At 44.9% G+C, this 21,332-nt stretch overlaps 1 protein-coding gene and 1 long non-coding RNA gene across 5 annotated transcripts in view; one reads left to right on the forward strand and one right to left on the reverse strand.

The window, feature by feature from the left end:
- Positions 1-21,115, reverse strand: part of STARD13 (StAR related lipid transfer domain containing 13) — a 493,680-nt gene extending 472,565 nt beyond the window's left edge. For all 4 annotated transcript variants that reach the window (XM_043504394.1, XM_038387627.2, XM_038387628.2 and 1 more), the window contains exon 1: positions 21,036-21,115. The gene's annotated coding sequence lies outside the window, so the exon portion shown is untranslated. The remainder of the gene's footprint in view (positions 1-21,035) is intronic.
- Positions 2,573-8,027, forward strand: LOC122457921. Its single transcript, XR_006277669.1, has 3 exons — positions 2,573-2,643; positions 7,312-7,397; positions 7,715-8,027. It is a non-coding gene; the product is annotated as an uncharacterized LOC122457921 (long non-coding RNA).
- Positions 21,116-21,332: the final 217 nt, after the last annotated feature.

A 21,332-nucleotide genomic window follows, 5' to 3' on the forward strand; every position in this document is an offset into this window, starting at 1 on the left:
ACACTAGATCTCAGGTGTAGACAAAGAATCAATTATGTTAATTTCAAAGAAATGTTTAGTTTGGCCACATTAATTAAGAAGAGGAAAAACATTTGATGAATAATTTCTACAGGGACTAAAATATGACAGGCTATTAAATACACAAAACAACAGCTGAATGCTCTGACACACATTGGTCTCATAATGCATTTGGTAATAGGGGATTTCAAATGATTAAACAGCTAATAAAGTCTGAGTTCTTTGTAAGGATGGCGGGTGGGTGGATAAAAAGTATAACAGCAATGATTGAAAAGAAATGACTAACGCGGCCCTGATTATAAACTCCTACCACAAAGACTTTAACTTGACCCAAAATACTTCTTCTGAGCTCAAATTTGACATGCTTGGTCTCAGCCACAGAAAATATGTTGGCTACTTTTAAAAGAGATTTCCAAATTTTCCTGATTTTTGTGGCTTTAAGTCTTGATTTTAAGGTCCCATTAACTTTGTATTGGACTAAATATCCCTTTTGTTCAAGTTAAAGTCTCTCCAATGGTCATCTGAGACTATTTCTTCCATGAAATTCCTAATCATCATCTGTTGCTTTGTGGGTGTCTGAGGATATATGGCATCAGGATGTTTCTGTTACTTGTTTTAGTTCATGGACACTGCTACAAATCACCTTATCTGAACATATTCCTATAGCTCTATCTAAAGTTGCAGTGCAGTAGAAATAGGTCTAAAACAGTGATACTCAGACTGAGGCTCACAAGCCACAAGTGGCTCTTTGCAGCATCTGATATTAAAACACTCCTTTAATTATAAATGAATCAGGATGCTTTTACTATGTTATAACCAATTGCAGTTGATAAAATAATACTTGGTCAGTCATTTTGCTGTGAGAATAATATACAACTAAATGAAACAATGAATTCACACTACTGTGGCTCTTTTGGGTAATGCTGATTGCTAATTTGGCTCCTGAACCACTGAGATCTGAGTATCGTGGTCTAAAGTAATGCAAATGATCAAAATTAGGGACAAAAGCAGGAATCTTATAAAGCAACACAGCATGCACAATACACAGCTTTCTACTGTGTTGCTAATTCAGTCAGTCATTTTGCTGCTGATCTTTTAGATCCATGACCTTTTCCGCCTCCCGATGAGGATCATTAGGAAAACACAGTTCTCCTTTTTATCCCCCTTACATTCTGATATCCCCTAGTTTACGGACTGCAGTGAAAATGTTTATGCTAGGGAAGTGTCTCATTACCAGAAAGCACACATAGCAAAGCTCATATTTGCACTGACGCTGGTTAGTCTCTATTTAGAATTCTCTTTAGAATTTAAAGTACCGCATTCGCTCAATTGAGTTAACAAACTGCCCAAACAACGTTTTTTACACTGCCCACATCTCCTCTGCATTTCCTGATGCCAACCTCTAGGTTTGTTTGTTTCTCCCACAAGCACCTTCATCCTCTCCTCTCCTTATTCGCAGCACCCACTTCTACTGTAACAAGAAGTCAATCTAGCCATTATTCATCTTTGGAGGAATCAGGGATATTTTTAATGAATGTATATAAATGTGTGCCTTTTGATTGCATTCCTCTGTCCTACCTATGGCATGGTGGTTGGTTTCTGAGACTGAGCTCTTCAGAGCAAAGACTGTTTTTGTGTGTGGGCATACATACATAATGGGTGCCACCAGAATGCATATTTAGAATAACTAACCTATTTCCCCCCCCCCCCCCGAAATAGAATAAATGCTGTTAGGTTCAGAGATGGGCCTGAGCAAAAAAGTTGGATCCAGATCAGGATTTTGATCACATTGGTCTATTACAGAAATAGGTTCAACTTGTGAAATATGGATTCTGGGATTTTGAACCACCATCACTTTTGAGGTGGTCTAGGTTTGGTTCATGCCGATCTCTAATAAAGTCTGAGAATATTAAGAACATTTTGACCTTTATTTAGTGCACTAAGCAGCACCGTTAGCTTATTAAAAATAAACAACCCTAGATCTTTTGTTCCTGTTGTCAATTACAACAAACTGGTGAAGAAAAAGAATGTTGTCCTAGCTGCAGTGTTATTTATAATCACCTAGATGCAGAAAAGTGTAATTTATATTTCACGGTGAATAATAGTCAGACCTGGAGCTCCCTAATACACAATTTATAGTTTTTTAAATTGAAGTCATTACTCTTATGCTGAAAAACTGTTTGTCATGATAAAGGAAATTACTTTTCTATCAATTACTCCTGGAAGATTAATTTACATTTGTAAGGCATAACAGCATCTCACCTTCCAAAGAGGATGCTTCTCATAAGCATGAGGTAGTTTAGGATTTTTTCCAAAAAGCTAATGGAAGACAATTTGAGAATAAAAACAAGTGGACCTAACCACAGAGTATAAACTCTTCTTGAGCTATATACACCATTGCATGACCTACCAGTTTGTGCTATGACTTGTAGTGGGGTGGTCACCCACTCCTGCCTTAAAACAGTCTGGGGAGAGGGCTGTGGCAAGGAAGAAAATGCCCCAATCAGACTGTGGCTGGCTTAATGAGGGCCCAGGTGGCCCTTATAAGAGGGCAGTGGGACAGAAGCACAGAGTCTCCTCTAGCTGTGGAGGGAGATGTTCCTGGCAGCTGGGGAGCTTGAGAAGGTACCTGGAGTGCAGCAGAGCTGGGGAAGGCCAAAGTATCTGGGAGGCTCCAGACTGGAGGCCTAGCAGATGGCCTAAGCCAGGGTACTGGTTGCAACAGGGCAGCCCATGGGTAGGCAGATGCAGCAGGTCCAAACTCCCCTTGCCTGTGATGATTGGCTTATACACTGCAGTCAGCCCCAGTGTGCATGGGCTCAATGGTGACTGGCAGTAGCCAAAGACTGAGGTGAGGTGGGGATAGTAGGTGAGGGTTCCCTGGGGAGGGGAGACCCAGAGACTGTGGGGGTACCACCAGGAGGCAGCACCCTGGGTAAAAGGGGCACCGGGGTCTGGGAGGGACACAGGGGGCCAGTGGGACACAAGAGCTAATTCTCTGAGAGACCAGCAGGAGGTGCTGCAGGGGTGAGTCTCACCCTGTGACATACCTCAGCAGGACTTACTACTGGGACAAAGTCAGGATATTGATGGGAGACTTCCAATAAGCAGGTGCTGCAGGAAATTGTATTGGTGATTCTGTAAGAGGGATGCTTCCCTTGGAACTAACACTAAACCAAGGTGTAATTAAACTCAGATTTAAAAGTCATAAGGGACCATCATGATCATCTAGTCTGACCTCCTGCACATTGCAGACCACTGAACCTCACCCACCAACTCCTGTAATAGACCCATAACCTCTGGCTGAGTTACTGAAGTCCTCAGATCATTTATAGGCTTCAAGTTAGCGATTCTACCATTTACACTAGTTTAAATGTGCAAGCTATCCATGCTGTGGAGAAAGGCGAAAAACCTTGAGATCTCTGCCAACCTCACCCAGGAAAAATTTCTTCTTGAACCCAAATATGGCAATCAGTTAGAACCTGATCACGTGGGCAAGATTATTCATGTGAACAATTCATAGACAGTCTATGCTAAAATGTCCTGTTATGTTATCCCAGCCTCTCTCCCCCCCCCACCCCCCCCCCATTGCCAGCAGGTTTGTTTCATCCATCTGTTATGTTTGGTCTTTGAGATTAAGTTCTTTAGGGCAGGGTCTCCTCATTTACTATATGGTTGTACAATAAGTAAGACAACAGGGGCCTAAGCTGGTTGAGACCTCTAGGTGTTACCACCATATAGATAAAACAAGAACAGCCCAATATGGTGTTCATTTGACAGTGATGCTATTTTTTAGAGTAAAACAATACTAGGGTCCTGATCACATGTGGACACTAAAGACTCAAAGGCACTTTGTAAAACACTAGATGCTAACTTTTCTCCAAACTAACACTGCTAATTACATTATTCCGTTGAAACTGTAGAGGGCTGCCTTAAGTAACTTCTAATAAAATTAAATTAAAAAAAAAATCACTGTGCAGAGTTGCTATGTTTCACTGAAGAAACAGTTGCCTTTCAGTGGTGGCCTAAATGAAGTGCTTAAGGATGGAAGAGGCTACCTCAATTATATATTTTTACAGGCCCACCTTTGGTGGGTGTTTATATTTTCCTTCTGTTATCTGAGCTTTTAGGGTGCATTTAAGTAATTTTCAACCTTTTCTCCACAACCATAAAGATTAGAATCTTTCTTTTAAAAATAAGGTGTCTCAAAATTGTCTCCAGGATCTGGGCCTTTAACTAAAACTAAAAATAAAAGATAAGCGGGACTGTATCCTGGGTAAAACTTGCCTCTCGATGCTTTTTTCAATCTTCTTTGTGCATGTTCTGTTTGATACACAGAGAAATTTCAGATTTCTAATAAAACATTTTGATCACTGAAATGTTCGGGGAAAAATTATGAAGATCTTTGCAAAAGTGTGTCTTACATTTTAAAATTCCAGAATTTTAAAAGTTTTCAGACTGGTTGTCAAACTCAAGGGGAATTCTCTCCGGCTCCCCACTGTGAAACACTCAACATTTTTCAAACCGTTGTCACACAGATGCACACTTATAGTACCTTACTAAAGGCTCAAAGCTCTTTAGAAACATGAATGAATTAATACCCACAACCTCCCTGTGGGACAGATGTGTTTCCTGTATTAGAGATAGGGATATTGAGGCACAAAAGTTACTCTTTGGCCCACACAAGAAAGCTTTAGGAAAGCCAGGAAGAGAACCCAGATCTTCTGACTAGTCTTGTGCATTAACCACTATAACAGTGCTTTTCTCCTCATTTTAAATATAAGATCCAATATCTAAGAAACCATTCATTTTAAATCCTAAACAATTAAAGTCTTGGAAATACAATACATCGCTATATTAACAGGCTAATGTTTGTATGACTCTAAAGATACTAAAGTACCTCTGTGTAAGTGTTATGTTATATTGTACAGACAGCAAAAGCTTTTTCTAGACAAGTATGTGTGCACATGTACATTGAAGGGGGAGGAGGAAGGAGAGGAGTTTGCTGTGACACTAGAAGGGAGATGGTTAACTGAAGTGAAAATAACCTCAATAAAAATCCCATCAGTCAATGCTATGTGCTCCACAATCTCTGCCAACAGGATGGAAAATGCTACAGCATATCCTGGCATGGTGCAGCAACAGTTATTCGATCAGTTCATGCCTGAAACTAGGGAGTTCTCTAGGGAGTGGAAATGCAGTAGTTGCTGGTTCTAAGCAAGCCAGTCAGTGTAAGGGATGCCATTATTTTGTTAACAGTGATCAAGAGATGGGGGGGGGTGCAGAGGACTATTTTTATTTATGTTCAATAAATTCATACATTTCTATTTGAATGCAAATTGTCTGTAGTGATCTGAGCTAAAACTAAGTGTGAAGTGCTTTCTAGATTCCCTTTGATTAATTAAAGTAAGTCTGTCCCATAGCTGGAAATAAAACCATCTGGACTTTGCCTCATCATCCCATGACAACCTATATGCAGTTATAGAACTTAAGGCTGTGCAATAGCTACTGATAAAGATGGAGCAAAAAGTCTTTAAAAAAAATCATGTTAAAGGTTAACAATCAATCACAAGAACATGCCCAAAAGACCAACTCACAATCAGGTAAGTCCATTAGCAAAATCAGAGCTCACCAATTAGAGATGTCATCTATCACAGGTATGCAAGTGTGTGTACCATCACTGTACTCTACTGAAGCACTATTGTAGACCGGTGTTTGGGAGGACAAGTTTGACACGTAGGCGAAGCATTAGACTGTATTGTCTTGGAGTACTCTGCTGTAGTGTTGGTGGGGGAAGAGGAACTGAGTGCCTCACTATGGCAGTGATTGAGAGGGTTGTTTGAAGTCTCCAGTTTGGTAGCAAACACGTGGGACTGGCTTCTTTTTCCAGGGCCACTCTGCTTCTATATTTTTCTTTCCCCTTTTCTGTTTCTCTCTCCTCCCCAGGGCCATAACCATGCCAGGACATGCAGGGCAGCTACCCAGGGTGCAAAGCTTCAGGGCAGAAAAATGGTGTGTGAGGGGGCGCGGCACATGTGGTCCATTCCACCCCGATTTCTACCTTCCATTTAGCACAGAGGTTTTCAAGTTGTGGGGGTAGGGACACCCTACAGTTTGAAAAGAGGAGGTTATTCACCCTGTGCAGTAACTGAAGTAACTTCGAGATGAGTGTCCCGGTGGGTGCTCCACTCCAGATGTTGGTGCGTCCCTGTGCCTTCGCTCGGAGATTTTTACAGCAGTACTTGTACCAGTCGCGCACGTGCAGAGCCTACACCCAGCTCTGGGTATACCTTCATAGTACGCGTGCACAACCGGTCTCCTCAGTTCCTTCTGTACAACGGAGGCTACCCCAACTCCAAAGTAGAGGGGAGGAGGGTGGGTAGTGGAGCACCCACAGGGACACTCATCTTGAAGAACGTCAGTTACTGCCCCTTTGGCAGAGGTGATTGCCACTAAGAATGCTGTTTTCATAGAGGTGTAAGAGGGAGCAAGTGACTAGAGGCTTGAATGGTTGTTGAGTTAGTATTATCATGCTTAAGTGATATCATGTACAGGGTGAGTAACCTCCTCTTCTTCAGGAGATGTCCCTGCGGGTGCTCCACTCCAGGTGACTTAAAAAGCAGTGTATCTCAAGGAGGTAGGGACTTCAGATTTGGTAAGAATGCGGTAGATGATACAGCTCTGCCTAATCGTGTATCAGAGAGAGGGCCTGGAGTAAGGGCATAATGTTTAACAAATGTGTTTTCAGCAGACCAAGTGGCCACTTTACAGATGTCAGCCAGAGAAACTTTGTGTAAAAAAGCCACGGAGGTAGCCACAGATCTAGTGGAGTGAGTTCTGACTCCGGCAGGAGGTGTGGCTTTCTTTATCTGGTAGCACAGTTGGATACACTCAGAAATCCAGTTTGAAAGTCTCTGGGTAGAAATAGGTGACCCTTTGGAGCGCTCCACAATGGAGACAAAGAGTCTAGAAGAGTTCCGAAAGGGCGTGGTTCTATCCAAATAGAAGGACAAATCCTGCATACATCTAACATGTGCATTGTGGATTCAAAAGAGTTTGCATGTGGTTTAGGAAAAAAGGTTGGTAGGTGCACAAGGCCATGTGACCTAATAGTTGTAGACAGTCTCGAGCAGCGACCTGAGGACTGTTGCGAAGTTTCGTGGCCAGTAGTTTTATGTTGTTGAAGCGGTCCACCAGGAGAGATGCTAATTCCATCTGGGAATCGAGGTGTGCTCCTATGAACTCCAGGTGCTGGGTAGGAGAGAATGTGGATTTGGTTTTGTTTATTTGTAGGCTGAGGAATAGGAAGCAAGTGACGTGAGCTGGGTGAATCAAAGCACTTTGTTGAGCGTTGCGGCTTTGAGGAGACAATCATCGAGGTAAGGAAATATTATGACCCCTTGTCTCCTGAGGTAGGCAGTGACTATGGCTAGGAGCTTGGACGTGGCGTGTAAGAGCTGAAGTGGGAACGTTGTTTTCCATACCCTCGACCAAGGCTTCAGATCTGCTTATTAGTCAGAGGGGGTTGAGACGCTGCCGAGGAATTGGGATGGTGATGCTGATATCTGGGTCTCTGGCATTGCTGCTGTTGCTCATGTGACCTATGGAGTTGCTTGGTGTGTGCAGGGTTGCGTGGATGCTGGTAAGGTTGAGATCTATATTGTCGCCTTCTGGTCATAAGGCTTTGAATTCCTAGGAACCGGAGAGTTGCCCTTGAATCCTTCATTGTGTGAAGTACGTCGTTCGACGTGGAGGCAAAGAGTTTGTTGCCGTCGAAGGGAAGATCTTCAAAGATCTTCTGGACCTCTCGAGGAAAGGAAGAGGAGGAGAGCCATGAACCTTGGTGCATGACAACTGCTGTAGCAATGGATCTTGCTGCTGTATTGGCTGCATTGAGGGCTGCTTGAAGAGCGGTACGTGAGATGATTTGTCCCTTGGAAACTAGAGCCATAAATTGTTGTTTCTTTTCTTCCAGAATGTCATCAATAAAGTCCATGAATTTGTTTTAATTTTTGTGGTCATATTTTGCCAGAACGGCAGTATAATTAGCAATGCAAAATTGTAATGTAGAAGATGCATATACTTTAAGTCAAGCAGATCTAATCGCTTATTGTCCTTGTTGGGTGGGGTGGAGCGGGAAAACTAGAGCTTGGTCTTTTGGTTGACTACATCTACTACCAGTGAGTTTGGTGCTGGATGAATGAAAAGGAATTCAGAGCCCTTGGAAGGGATGAAGTACTTGTAGTCCGCTCGCTTACAGGTAGGTAGGCTTGCAGCGGGAGTCTGCCAGATGGCATTAGCAGGTTCCAAAAGGGCTGTGTTGATCGGTAATGCAATCCTAGAAGAAGAGGAGGGCTGCAGGATGTCCGTTAACTCATGCTGCTGTTCAGGAACCTCCTCCAAGTTAATTCTTAACTCACTAGCAACTCTTTTGAAAAGGTCTTGAAATTTTGAGAAGTCGTCCAAAGATGACAGGGGAGGAGGAAGTAGGGCTTCATCAGCCATAACAACTGGGCCTACTGGGTTGGAGGCAGGTCGTGACTGATCCTACAGTTGTGACGGTGCTGCCTGGTCCCTTACATCAGTGGCAGATTCGTCAGCTGGCGGTGGCAGGCAGGTGTTGCGCCTGGCTGTGGTGGCATGGCGAGTGTGGTCTTGAGAATAAGATGCCCATGGAGCCCAATATTGCCACTGTAGTGGAAAGGGCATGGATCATGCCATCCAGGGGTTTACACATCATGGGGCAGGATCCTGAAAATAGGACGAAGTAATTTTTCTGTGATCTTTATTGATTGGGGTCTGAGGATGGGAGATTTGATATGGTGAAAACTCGCCCTGCAGTCCAGCTTCCTCATCACTGGAGGAAGGCTGTCCAGACCCCGAATGAGCATTTGGAGAGAAGTAGGCATTGAGTAGGGGTGACTGCAGGATCGGTCAGGACACCAGCAAGTCCCTTGACTGTGTAAATTGCAGTGCTGGAGCCCCTCTGTGAGGTGAGGGCTGTGCGAGAGGAATCTGCTGCACCAGTGTCCTGAGCATTGTTTCACTGCCGGCCAGCTCAGCGGGTGATGGTGTTGGGAGAGCAAGAATAGCCTGCGGGGGAGGGGCAGTGTCAAGCATGTTGACATGGGTCGGCACCGCTTCCATCGCGGTGCCGAACGGTGCCACGAGAGAGGCAGGCAACTGGAAGCCTGAAGCCTTAGCACCGGAGCTTTGTGCTACCACTGCAGCTACAGGCGGGTTTCGCCCAGCGCCAGAGGAGCCCAGTGCGTCAAAGGTGCTCAGCCGGGGAAGCGCCAGGAGGGAGGCGGTAGACCTGCCTGGAGAAGTCTTGCCCTGTGAAGAACACTTTGTGGGTGAGAGAGGGTGCTGGTTTTTAAAGTTTTTTTGTCTTTCTTTGAGGCGGCAGTGGGGGGTGAGATTGCAGCGTATAGCAGAGTCGGCACCTGGGTTTGAAGCTGACCCTAAAGATTTCTGAAGGAGGAGCAATTTTAATCTCAGCTTCCTGTCCTTACATGCCCTGGATTTATAGCTTACTGCAGTGGGCACATTTTTGGCAGATGTGGGACTCCCCCAAACATTTTATACATTTTGAATGGCCATCTGAAAGAGGGATGGCATCATTGCAGTTAGAGCAGTGCTTAAAGCCAGGCATATCGGAAACGGCTGAGGCTGACAGGAACAAAGAAAAATTTATTTTTTTTAAATTTTAGTTTTAGAGAGAAAAAGACAGGAAAGTGGTATCTAAGTACTACTGGTAACAAACTAACTAACAGGGAAGGTATATGAACAAAGGGAGAGAAAGTCTCTAACGAGTCTGCTGAGCTCTGTTTCAGGCCTGTTTCATGGTAGAGAAGGAACTGAGGAGACCGGTTGTGCATGCGTACTATTAAGGTACACTCAGAGCAGGATGGGCTAGGCTTTGTGCGTTCACGACCGATATGAGTACTGCTGTAAAAATCTCCTAGCAAAGGTGCAAGGATTCACCCACACCTGGAGTGGAGCAACCACAGGGACACCTCTCAAAGAAGAACCATCACTTCCTTCCAGGAGCCAGTGGATCGGAAGCTGCCCACCCCTCTTGGGCCCCTGGCTCTCCATGCTGTGGGAGTTGGGGTGCTGGCTGGCTGCCCGGCAACCCTCCCTGCTCTGCTCCCAGAGCCAGGCTGCCTCTGCTCTGCAGAGAGCCAGGTGGCACAGCTCTGAGCTGTGCCCTGATGTGCTCCTGCCTCTCCTCTGAAGAAGCCCGGCACTAGCTGGCAATGCCCCTGACCCCGGCCCCTGCCCCCGGAGCCCAGATGCCGTAAGATGCTTCCTGAGGTGCTTGCTTGCCACTCCCCTGGCACTCCTGGCTCTGCTGCTGGCAGCCAGACTCCATGGTCAAGGGCTGGCTCCATGGGGCATCACCAGCCAGTGCCGGGCTCCTTTGAGGGAGAGGTAAGAGTGTGCCGGGGACGGAGCTCGGAGCTGCGCAGCCTGCCCTGCCTAGGGAGCACCCAGCTGTGCAGAGGCATTGCCTCTATGGGGACACAAATGTGCTCACTTGCTCTGGGTGCTAAAATGCCTTGTTATGGCTCTGTTCCTCCCCTCTGTGCTGCTCTTTTGCTTCTCTCCTTAATTCCCAAGCCTCCCTCGATCTTCAACAGTTGAGCATCTTGTTGTTGTTGTCCACTACCTCCTGCAAATAGTTCACAAGAACTTTTTGTGAGTTCTCTCCTGCCCTTGCACAGATTGCCAACAGCTTCAGAAAGCAGCACGCCTCTCCTCCTTGCATCTGTCTGCAAGGAGGGCTCTGTACGTGCATCTTGTGATTCTTACACTTCACCAACACCATCCACTAGGTTAGTGCCCGGCACATCCCCCTCATCCTTGTTTTTTCTGCTCACAGACTGTGCTGTCTCTGCAAGTCAAGCCATATGCTTTTAAAAACGTATTTGTTGCAATCCGTGAAATGAGACTCCTATTGCTATTGTTTCTGGACACCACTTATGACAGAGATATTTATGTTTCAGATTATGTTGAAAACCCTATTCTAATAGTTTATTTAAGGTAACACCTGAAAACTATTAGTTCACTCCTGTAACAGAATCCAGATACCAGCATAATGACACATACACACACATAGGCACTCACTTCAGTTATTTGTGGTTATTTTGTAATTAGGGGGCATTTGTGATATGCATGCTTTGTGTGGCAGGCAAGTCAGCAGGGTGAGCAGAAGGCCAACCCAGTTAGCTGCATGCCTCATATACAGCTAAGTATCCAGGAGTTAGTCTACAGACAGGTAGATGAAAAAGTTGACCACCACCAAAACATTACATGTTTTTGCAATGTTTTGACTAAGAGTTACACCAAGATAATAGATAAATAAATTGACCTGAAATGTTAATTACATTGGGATAGGTGGGACTGTAACACTATCATTTAACCAGATTCAAATGATTTTCAAGTGATCTGCTGTTATTGGCAAGAGACATGGCAAGAGATGCACATGAAAACTTACCTCAGCTGTTGGTGAATCGCTGGGCCTAACTGAGACTAGGGCTTTGAATAGCACTAATTGGCTATAATGACAACATCTTAATACCAGCAGTCCAATTGTCTCATATCACAGGTCTGCTCACTGCGAGAGCACCTCCTTCTGGCCACCCTGAGGATTAGCTCTTTCCAGGTCCAATTCCCCATTCTACTGCTTGGTCACACACCTTGCCACATTCTCTTTCTGCACCTCAGAGTTCCTGTCTTCATGACTTTGCTGGTTCTGCCAGGCGCTTCTGTAAACCCCACTCGCACGCCCTCTAAATGAAAGAACTAGTAAATACTTGCAAAGTGCACTGGTATCTTCTCATCATCATGACCATGCTGAAGACCAACTCTTCATTTTGGTTGCCACCTTGGAGACGCAGAAAACCAGCCACTGCCCACCTCTTCTCTGCCTGCTCCCAACAAAATGGGTCCTGGTGCAGACTATAGCTAATTATTAGTTAAGTGTGGCTAGGGTGTGTGCAAAAGGCTCTGAGTAGGACTCAAGATTATGGGTGGTGCCAAGAACTCTGTAAAGGGCTGTGGGTGATCAATACATGAGGAGAACTGATGGGTGCTGGGTGTCTGAGGGATGCTGGATGTCTGGGGGTAGTGGATGAAATGCACATGCAACTCTCCAAGTAAGGCTGCCAGCAGCCTGACTGACCATCCTGAACTCAAGAAGACCCCTGTGAAAGTGGAAGGGGGGGAGGATACCACTTACTGGGGTTCCATATCTCTCTCCAGAGCAGGGAGCTCACTTGTGCTCAACTGTCTAATGGTAAAAAAAGAAAAGGCTTCTGGCACATATTCACCAGCCACTGCCGAGGCAGTACAAAGAACAGCCAGTTGGCAACCCTACTTCTCACCATCTCCAACAGGCACATAACTTTCCAGTACATTGACACAATGAGAGTGTTAGGAACTGGAACATAGGCAGTATGGCCTAGTGAGCAGAGCAGGCATCCAGGTCAGAACCAGAGTCAGCTAACAAACAGCAGAGCCTGGGGTACAGCCTGCATCAGAACTGGAAATGGAAGGTGAGGATCAGAGCTGTGGTCAAATACCAAATGCCAGAACCAAGGGTCAAGTCAAAGTGGAAGTCAGAGGTCTGAACTGGGGGGTTAGAGCCAGGAATGGTAGCCGATGGTCAGGAGCAAGGCATAAAGGCAGGAACCAGAGGGGCAGCAAGGTGGGAGCTAGGGGCAAGGGCAGAGGTGAGGCGGGAACAGGGCTAAATGCAGATTGCAACAGTAAGTCTGCTCGATTTCTCAGACAGCCCACCCAGCTCATTTTCTTGCTTATGCAGCAGGAGCAAGCCAATCAGGTGGCTGCAGACCTTGGGTACTTTGATAGGACTGCCTGTAGGACTTGACCTTCCAGGACTGGTGAGATGGCACTTTACCTATCTGCCTTAGGGGTGATAAGGGCATGTCAGAGATTCAGGGTACTCACAGCCCCGGGGTGCTAGACCTGCTTCCTATGATTCTTACACCACTCCCTCTTCTGAGCTGCCACTGGGACTAGTTAGTCAGGATGATGCTGGTGAACCTTTTTCACTAGCTCAGGGTGGTGACCATGGGTTGCAGACTCCCCGGATTGTTCCCATTTACCTTCCCAGTGTGAGGTATTGGAGGCAACCTTGCCACAAACAGGAGTCAAGGATCTGTTTCAATCTGTTTCTTCACTTCAGCAGGTGGGTATTGTAGTTGTAGGAATGCATGATAGAGATCTTGTAGGTGTTTGTCTCTGTCTGAGGGGTTGGAGCAAATGCGGTTATACCCACCTGCTGAAGTGAAGAAACAGATTGACAGAGCCAGAAGAGTACCCAGAAGTCACCTACTACAGGACAGGCCCAACAAAGAAAATAACAGAACGCCACTAGCCATCACCTTCAGCCCCCAACTAAAACCTCTCCAATGCTTCATCAAGGATCTACAACCTATCCTGAAGGACGACCCATCACTCTCACAGATCTTGGGAGACAGGCCAGTCCTTGCTTACAGACAGCCCCCCAATCTGAAGCAAATACTCACCAGCAACCACACACCACACAACAGAACCACTAACCCAGGAACCTATCCTTGCAACAAAGCCCGTTGCCAACTCTGTCCTCATATCTATTCAGGGGATACCATCATAGGGCCTAATCACATCAGCCACACTATCAGAGGCTCGTTCACCTGCGCATCTACCAATGTGATATATGCCATCATGTGCCAGCAATGCCCCTCTGCCATGTACATTGACCTAACATGACAGTCTCTACGTAAAAGAATGAATGGACACAAATCAGACGTCAAGAATTATAACATTCAAAAACCAGTTGGAGAACACTTCAATCTCTCTGGTCACTCGATTATAGACCTAAGAGTGGCTATCCTTCAACAAAAAAGCTTCAAAAACAGACTCCAATGAGAGACTGCTGAATTGGAATTAATTTGCAAACTGGATACAATTAACTTAGGCTTGAATAGAGACTGGGAATGGATGAGTCATTACACAAAGTAAAACTATTTCCCCATGGTATTTCTCCCTCCCACCCCACCCCTCACTATTCCTCTGATATTCTTGTTAACTGCTGGAATTAGCCTACCTTGCTTGTCACCATGAAAGGTTTTCCTCCTTTCCCCCCCTGCTGCTGGTGATGGCTTATCTTAAGTGATCACTCTCCTTACAGTGTGTATGATAAACCCATTGTTTCATGTTCTCTGTGTGTGTGTATATAAATCTCTCCTCTGTCTTTTCCACCAAATGCATCCGATGAAGTGAGCTGTAGCTCACGAAAGCTTATGCTCTAATAAATTTGTTAGTCTCTAAGGTGCCACAAGTACTCCTTTTCTTTTTATATATTCTTTGTGTCCCTGAATCCCAACTGGCAGAGGGGTTGAGACCCATCTGGCAAGGGACTCTCTATATTGGGCTTGAGGAGTGACACATGGAATACTGGATGTATGTGGAGGGACTGGGGAAGTTGCAACTTAAATGTAACTGGACTGACCAGTTTGCATATTTGGAAGGGACCAAGGAACTGGTGGTTTAACTTCTGGGAAGGCTGATTTTTCCTAAGCTGTTTTGCAGTGAGCCAGACCTTCTAGCCCCCAGCAAATACTGGATGCTCTTGGCATCATCATTCTGCAAACCATTTGTAGGCTTCTTTAGCCTCTTCCAGATACCTCCGGAGTTCATCTTGGAGATGGCTCCGGGTTTGGGGAATCTGTGGCATTGATGCTGGAATAGGGTAGGCTCAGGACCGGTGCAAGGATGTTTCGTGCCCTAGGCAAAACTTCCACCTAGTGCCCACCCCCCCTCAGCCCTGAGGTACCCCCCCACAGCAGCTCCCAGCCATGCCCTCCCTCCCTCCCCTCAGCCTGGGGAGCCATGCGGCAACTCCCCGCTGCCCCCTCTCCCTCACTCCCCTCGGCCCGGGGAGCCGTGCGGCAACTCCCCGCTGCCTCCTCCCTTGGCCCAGGGAGCTGTGTGGCAACTCCCCGCCCCAGCTTGCCTCTGCTCTGCCTCCTCCCCAAGCACACCGCTGCTTCTCCCGCCTCCCAGGCTTGCGGCGCTAATCAGCTGTTTGGCACTCAAGCCTTGGAGGGAGAGAAGCAGAGCGGGGTGGCATGCTCAGGGGAGGAGGCGGAGCAGAGGTGAACTGGAGCAGGGAGCGGTTCTCCTGTGTGCCGCCCCCCCCGTTACTTGCTGCAGGCAGCCCTCCCCCTGCCCCCCGCCCCAGCTCACCTCCGCTCCACCGCCTCCCCAGAGCATGCTTTTGGCCACCCCCAAACACTTGGCGCCCTATGCAACCGCCTAGTTTGCCTAGTGGTTGCACCGGCCCTGGGTAGGCTTAGGCCAGGGAACCATGGCCCTCCCACTTTTTGAAAGTGGATGGGCCTGGCGCATCCACTTTTCACCATGGCCCACCTGCCCCTCTCCTTCCCCCGAGGCCATGCCCCCCGTGTAAAGCCTGGGAGTACCATAATAACCCTAAAGACTCCAGCCAAAGTGGCAAGGGTTACCACCTCTGACTGAAGATATTCCAGGAGATTTTTTTCCCTCAGCATGACGTAATGTCATTTTCTTAAAATATCCTATTAAAATCTCCTGGATTGCTTTCAACAGTCACCGGGAGAACAATGCCAATTCTGGAAGACTCCAGGCCAATCCAGGTCATCGTGGCTTAAATGTAATACTTTTAACCGAGTGCACCCCTGTGGAATGTATATGTGCCTACTGATGTATGTTAACCCATCCTACATAGATTGTTGCATTTTAGCCATTCCCTTCTCAGGTGGAGACTCCCTGACAGAGTTACTTTCCTGAGAGTCTGTCTGAAGGAGTGTCATTATGTATAGGCAGGTTTCAGAGTAGCAGCCGTGTTAGTCTGTATTCGCAAAAAAGAAAAGGAGTATTTGTGGCACTTTAGAGACTAACAAATTTATTTAAGCTTTTGTGAGCTACAGCTCACTTCATTGGATGCATTCAGTGGAAAATACAGTAGGGAGATTTATATACACACAAGAGAACATGAAAAAATGCATTTTATCATACACACTGTAAGGAGAGTGATCACTTAAGATGAGCTATTACCAGCAGGAAGGAGGGGGGAAAAGGAGGAAAACCTTTTGTGGTGATAATCAAGGTAGGCCATTTCCAGCAGTTAAAAAGAACGTCTGAGGAACAGTGGGGGGTGGGGTGGGGGGAGAAATAACATGGGGAAATAGTTTTACTTTATGTAATGACCCATCCACTCCCAGTCTCTATTCAAGCCTAAGTTAATTGTATCCAGTTTGCAAAATAATTCCAATTCAGCAGTCTCTCATTTGAGTCTGTTTCTGAAGTTTTTTTGTTGAAAGATAGCCACTCTCAGGTCTGTAATCGTGTGACTGGAGAGATTGAAGTGTTCTCCAATTGGTTTTTGAATGTTCTAATTTTTGACGTCTGATTTGTGTCCATTTATTCTTTTACATAGAGACTGTCCAATTTGACCAATGTACATGGCAGAAGGGCATTACTGGCACATGATGGCATATATCACATTGGTAGATGCGCAGGTGAATGAGCCTCTGATAGTGTGGCTGATGTGATTAGGCCCTATGATGGTGTCCCCTGAATAGATATGTGGACAGAGTTGGCAATGGGCTTTGTTGCAAGGATAGGTTCCTGGGTTAGTGGTTCTGTTGTGTGGTGTGTGGTTGCTGGTGAGTATTTGCTTCAGGTTGGGGGGCTGTCTGTAAGCAAGGACTGGCCTGTCTCCCAAGATCTGTGAGAGTGATGGGTCGTCCTTCAGGATAGGTTGTAGATCCTTGATGATGTGTTGGAGAGGTTTTAGTTGGGGGCTGAAGGTGATGGCTCGTGGCGTTCTGTTATTTTCTTTGTTGGGCCTGTCCTGTAGTAGGTGACTTCTGGGCACTCTTCTGGCTCTGTCAATCTGTTTCTTCTCTTCAGCAGGTGGGTATTGTAGTTGTAAGAATGCATGATAGAGATCTTGTAGGTGTTTGTCTCTGTCTGAGGGGTTGAAGCAAATGCGGTTATATCGTAGAGCTTGGCTGTAGACAATGGATCGTGTGATGTGATCTGGATGAAAGCTAGAGGCATGTAGGTAGGAATAGCGGTCAGTAGGTTTCCGATACAGGGTGGTGTTTATGTGACCATCGCTTATTAGCACCGTAGTGTCCAGGAAGTGAATCTCTTGTGTGGACTGGTCCAGGCTGAGGTTGATGGTGGGATGGAAATTGTTGAAATCATGATAGAATTCCTCAAGGGCTTCTTTCCGATGGGTCCAGATGATGAAGATGTCATCAATGTAGCGCAAGTAGAGTAGGGGCATTAGGGGACGAGAGCTGAGGAAGCGTTGTTCTAAGTCAGCCATAAAAATGTTGGCATACTGTGGGGCCAACAAAGTCACAAAGTTCAGCCACCAGGTTAGCCGTGACATTATCGGGGATACTGTTCCTGACGGCTTGTAGTCCATCTTTGGGTGGAATGTTGGTGTAGAGGGCTTCTACATCCATAGTGGCTAGGCTGGTGTTTTTAGGAAGATCACGATGGATTGTAGTTTCCTCAGGAAGTCAGTGGTGTCTCGAAGATAGCTGGGAGTGCTGGTAGCGTAGGGCCTGAGGAGGGAGTCTACATAGCCAGACAATCCTGCTGTCAGGGTGCCAATGCCTGAGATGATGGGGCGTCCAGGATTTCCAGGTTTATGGATCTTGGGTAGCAGATAGAATACCCCAGGTCGGGGTTCCAGGGGTGTGTCTGTGCAGATTTGTTCTTGTGCTTATTCAGGGAGTTTTTTGAGCAAATATTGTAGTTTCTTTTGGTAACCCTCAGTGGGATCAGAGGGTAATGGCTTGTAGAAAGTGGTGTTGGAGAGCTGCCTAGTAGTCTCTTGTTCATGTTCCGACCTATTCATGATGAGCAGTGTCGATGAGTTATGAGGCTTCAGAAAATGGGGTGGTTCCAAGCTGGGTTTCTTCATTCCCTTGGTAATATTCCCCTTTAGGTGATACAGCATCTGCCTTTCCATTTCTGGTCCTCGGACTGCATGAAATGGTGAAGCTGAATTGGGAGAAGAATAGTGCCCACCTGAGCTGTTGGTTTAGGGACCAAGACCTCCAAAGATACTTAAGATTTTTGTTTGAATTAATCTTTTCAGTTGAAGTGGATGCAGGGGTGATTTCTATGACCAGCAACAGAAAAATAAACTTCCCTTCCACACCTGAAACATAGTCAGCATATCCCTATAGGATGGATTGCATGCCCAGATATGCACACAAACCGTCCCTGAAATTTGTGGAGCAATACACTTTGGGATATCATACTGCACAGAAAGCTGAGAAGTCAAAGTCACAATTAGGACATCCCATCCATGCTGCAAAATAATCATGTTAGGGTTTTCTAGCACAAATATCTCACACGACTATCTTGCAGAGTGGATGGCCACTGAAAAAACGCAATTATCACCTTCAAGAATGAGACTTCTGTGGTCAGGTATCAGAGCTTTCCTTGTGATTGGCCCATGAATCTGGAAATTGTTTCCAGAAGGAACTAGGAAATCATGAACCTCAGCACTTACAGAGAAAAACCCAGAATTCACTCTCTAGCTTTCTTCCAATAATATCACCAACAAAATAAAGAGAAAAAAACCCTCCCAAAGTCAGTCCCTGCAAACTGGAAGAGAGAAAGAAATATAACCACGTGCACATTTTATAATTTGTGAGGTACACATACAATGGTGATGAACATGGTGTAAAACCAGAATTAAATATGATTTTGCAGAGTGCTGTTAACAATAAATGAAATTCCAAGGAAAAGAATTGAGAGAACACAATCTTGTGCAGAATTTTAACTATGCTGTTTAATTTAATCTTTTCTTTTGGAAGAAACTCTAACTAGAAAAACAACTGCCAACCCTGTAGTCAACTGGCAGCCCTTCTATTTGTAATGTTTATAATTGCAGTACTGCTTTGTTTATTTCATCAAAATACTCTAGCTTGGCACACATATCAGCTGGAAATATTAGACCAGATTCTGATCCTAGTTACACTGAAACAAATCCAGAGTAATTTCACTGACTTCAGTGCAGTTCTTGTTTATTTACACTTGTGTAACCAAGAATCTGGTTCACTGTTTGTATATAGCAATAGCCGACAGTGAAAATGCTATCAAATTCATTGACTAAAAGAACCCAACTGAGCACTCATATAAAGAAGAAACACTCTGTAACACAAGGATTATAGAAGCCCTTCAATTTGGAGACTTTTTTATTAACATTTAAAAGCTATATAACTTAAAACATATCAACATATATTCTATTATTTATATAGCTGTTTACATTAATTTACTAGTGAAGAAAAGGGAAAGAAAATGGCTGAAAAGACATTTGATTTTAACATTATTAAAATGTAGTGAGGTTTGTGTGATACACAGGGTTAAAACAATTCTAAATATTTACCCTTAAGTAGATGTTGGTGTTTGTGGATTTTAGAATAAGAATCTTCTTCCAATTAAAAGGGCCTCTTGATGTCAGAACAGCAGCACACAGCACTGGGGCATTTCTCTGGTTGGAAACTATATGTTGCTTTTATTGTTTTCTTCAGCACCTCCTGCTGGAATGTCTTCACATAAATACCAACTTCAGATTAATGGAAAACCACTACTTTTTTTCCCTTTTGGCCAAAGCTTAAATGTTCATCCTGTAGTGGTCAGCAGAAGATGGTGAATAAATGGGAGGGAAACACTTTGGACCAAAGTCAAAGATGAGTCAAAGTAGATTCTAAGGCATAAATTCCACCTTTATCTAGCCATCTTAGCATGGAACTTACACTGGCTTAGATTCAGAATCGCTTAGACTCTCACCCGCTTTTCAATAAGATGCTACTTATTCCCATGTATGTGTCTCTTCTGACTTTGGATTGCTAAATATGCTGGAATCCAAGAGAGTCTAAACTGGTGTAATGCACATGTCAAGGGGCAGAAGGGAAGGGTGAAGATGGAAAAGCAACTTATTTGAGGAAAGATTGAAAACAACCTTGTTTAATAGTGTAACTTTCAGCTTTTATCAAGGACTTAGTAAACCAAAAAAAGCTCCAACACTTTAGCTTTAACTACATAGGAGAAAGTATAAAGTAACATTTTAGGACCAAATTGCCCCCAGTGCCAGTTATTCTCTAAGTAGGAAACTGACACTCCTCAAGTTTGGACTCAATTTTTGCCCAATCCTGCAGAACTGGATCCTTAAGAACTGGTGTTCAGCCCCTAAAGCTCTACTGAGGAAAAACATTTAACAATTCCTATTTATTTAAAAAGTAAACAGAAAGGGATTTTTTGGGGGGAGGGGGGCAGTAATTTGTTTTTAACTGCCATGGATAATTCTCTCACATATTAGTAAACATTCTGTATCATTTTGTCATAAAAAGACTTCTTTAAATCTGCATCATAATGAGCTATAATCTTTCAAGCTAATTTGCCACAATCATTATTAATTGGCCAGCTTGCCACCACCTGATATCAACAGATTTTTCATCTAAGTGAATGCAGTGCCACACAATTGTGACAGCAGGATTTAAACTAATCCCTCTTCACACACAAGCAAGCACCAAATGATGCTCATGACAAAGACACACACAGACCAGTCTGACATTTGCTGACAACTCCCATGGGATTCTCCCCTCAGCAGGAGTGGCCCTGCACATAAACCCATTTTCAAATGGCATAGATAATCGAAGCCATTTCAATCTAGACTGGTTACATTCACTGAAAGAAACCTCCTCTTCCTACTACACATTTATTATCATAACAAACACAGCTAACCTTTTGTGGAGTTTTTCAAAGCAAGAACTGTTATCAGCTGAAGATTTACAATAGTTTGTCGGGGAAATGTTATTATACAGACAGTTTATCATATACATATCATGTAACGTTGCACATAAAAGTGTTTAAAGGCTGACATGCTAATTACACTCCCAGTTTTAAAGTTCAGGCATGAGACTTCTTACCTTGCAGTTGCAGCTCCAAGCTGTCCTTAAAGATAAAGCAGCCCATAAGACATCCTGGTTTTGTTTTCTTGCTTAAAAATATAATCTGTCAGAGGCACACAAAATGACTTGCAAGGGGCCAGCCTCTTCTCGCTGAACACACCAATGGGAAGATCAGGGCAGCACATGTGGGAAGCTGCCTCCCTGAGAGCCTGTCACAATCAGCATATGCTCTTTGTGACTGAGGTGCCAAATTAACCTTGGTGTTAGTGTCACAAAGCACTTCACTGTGGGTGCTCCATGCAACCATAGCACACG

This window comes from Dermochelys coriacea, chromosome 1 (genome assembly GCF_009764565.3).
Source record: "Dermochelys coriacea isolate rDerCor1 chromosome 1, rDerCor1.pri.v4, whole genome shotgun sequence".
Lineage (NCBI taxonomy): Eukaryota > Metazoa > Chordata > Testudines > Dermochelyidae > Dermochelys > Dermochelys coriacea.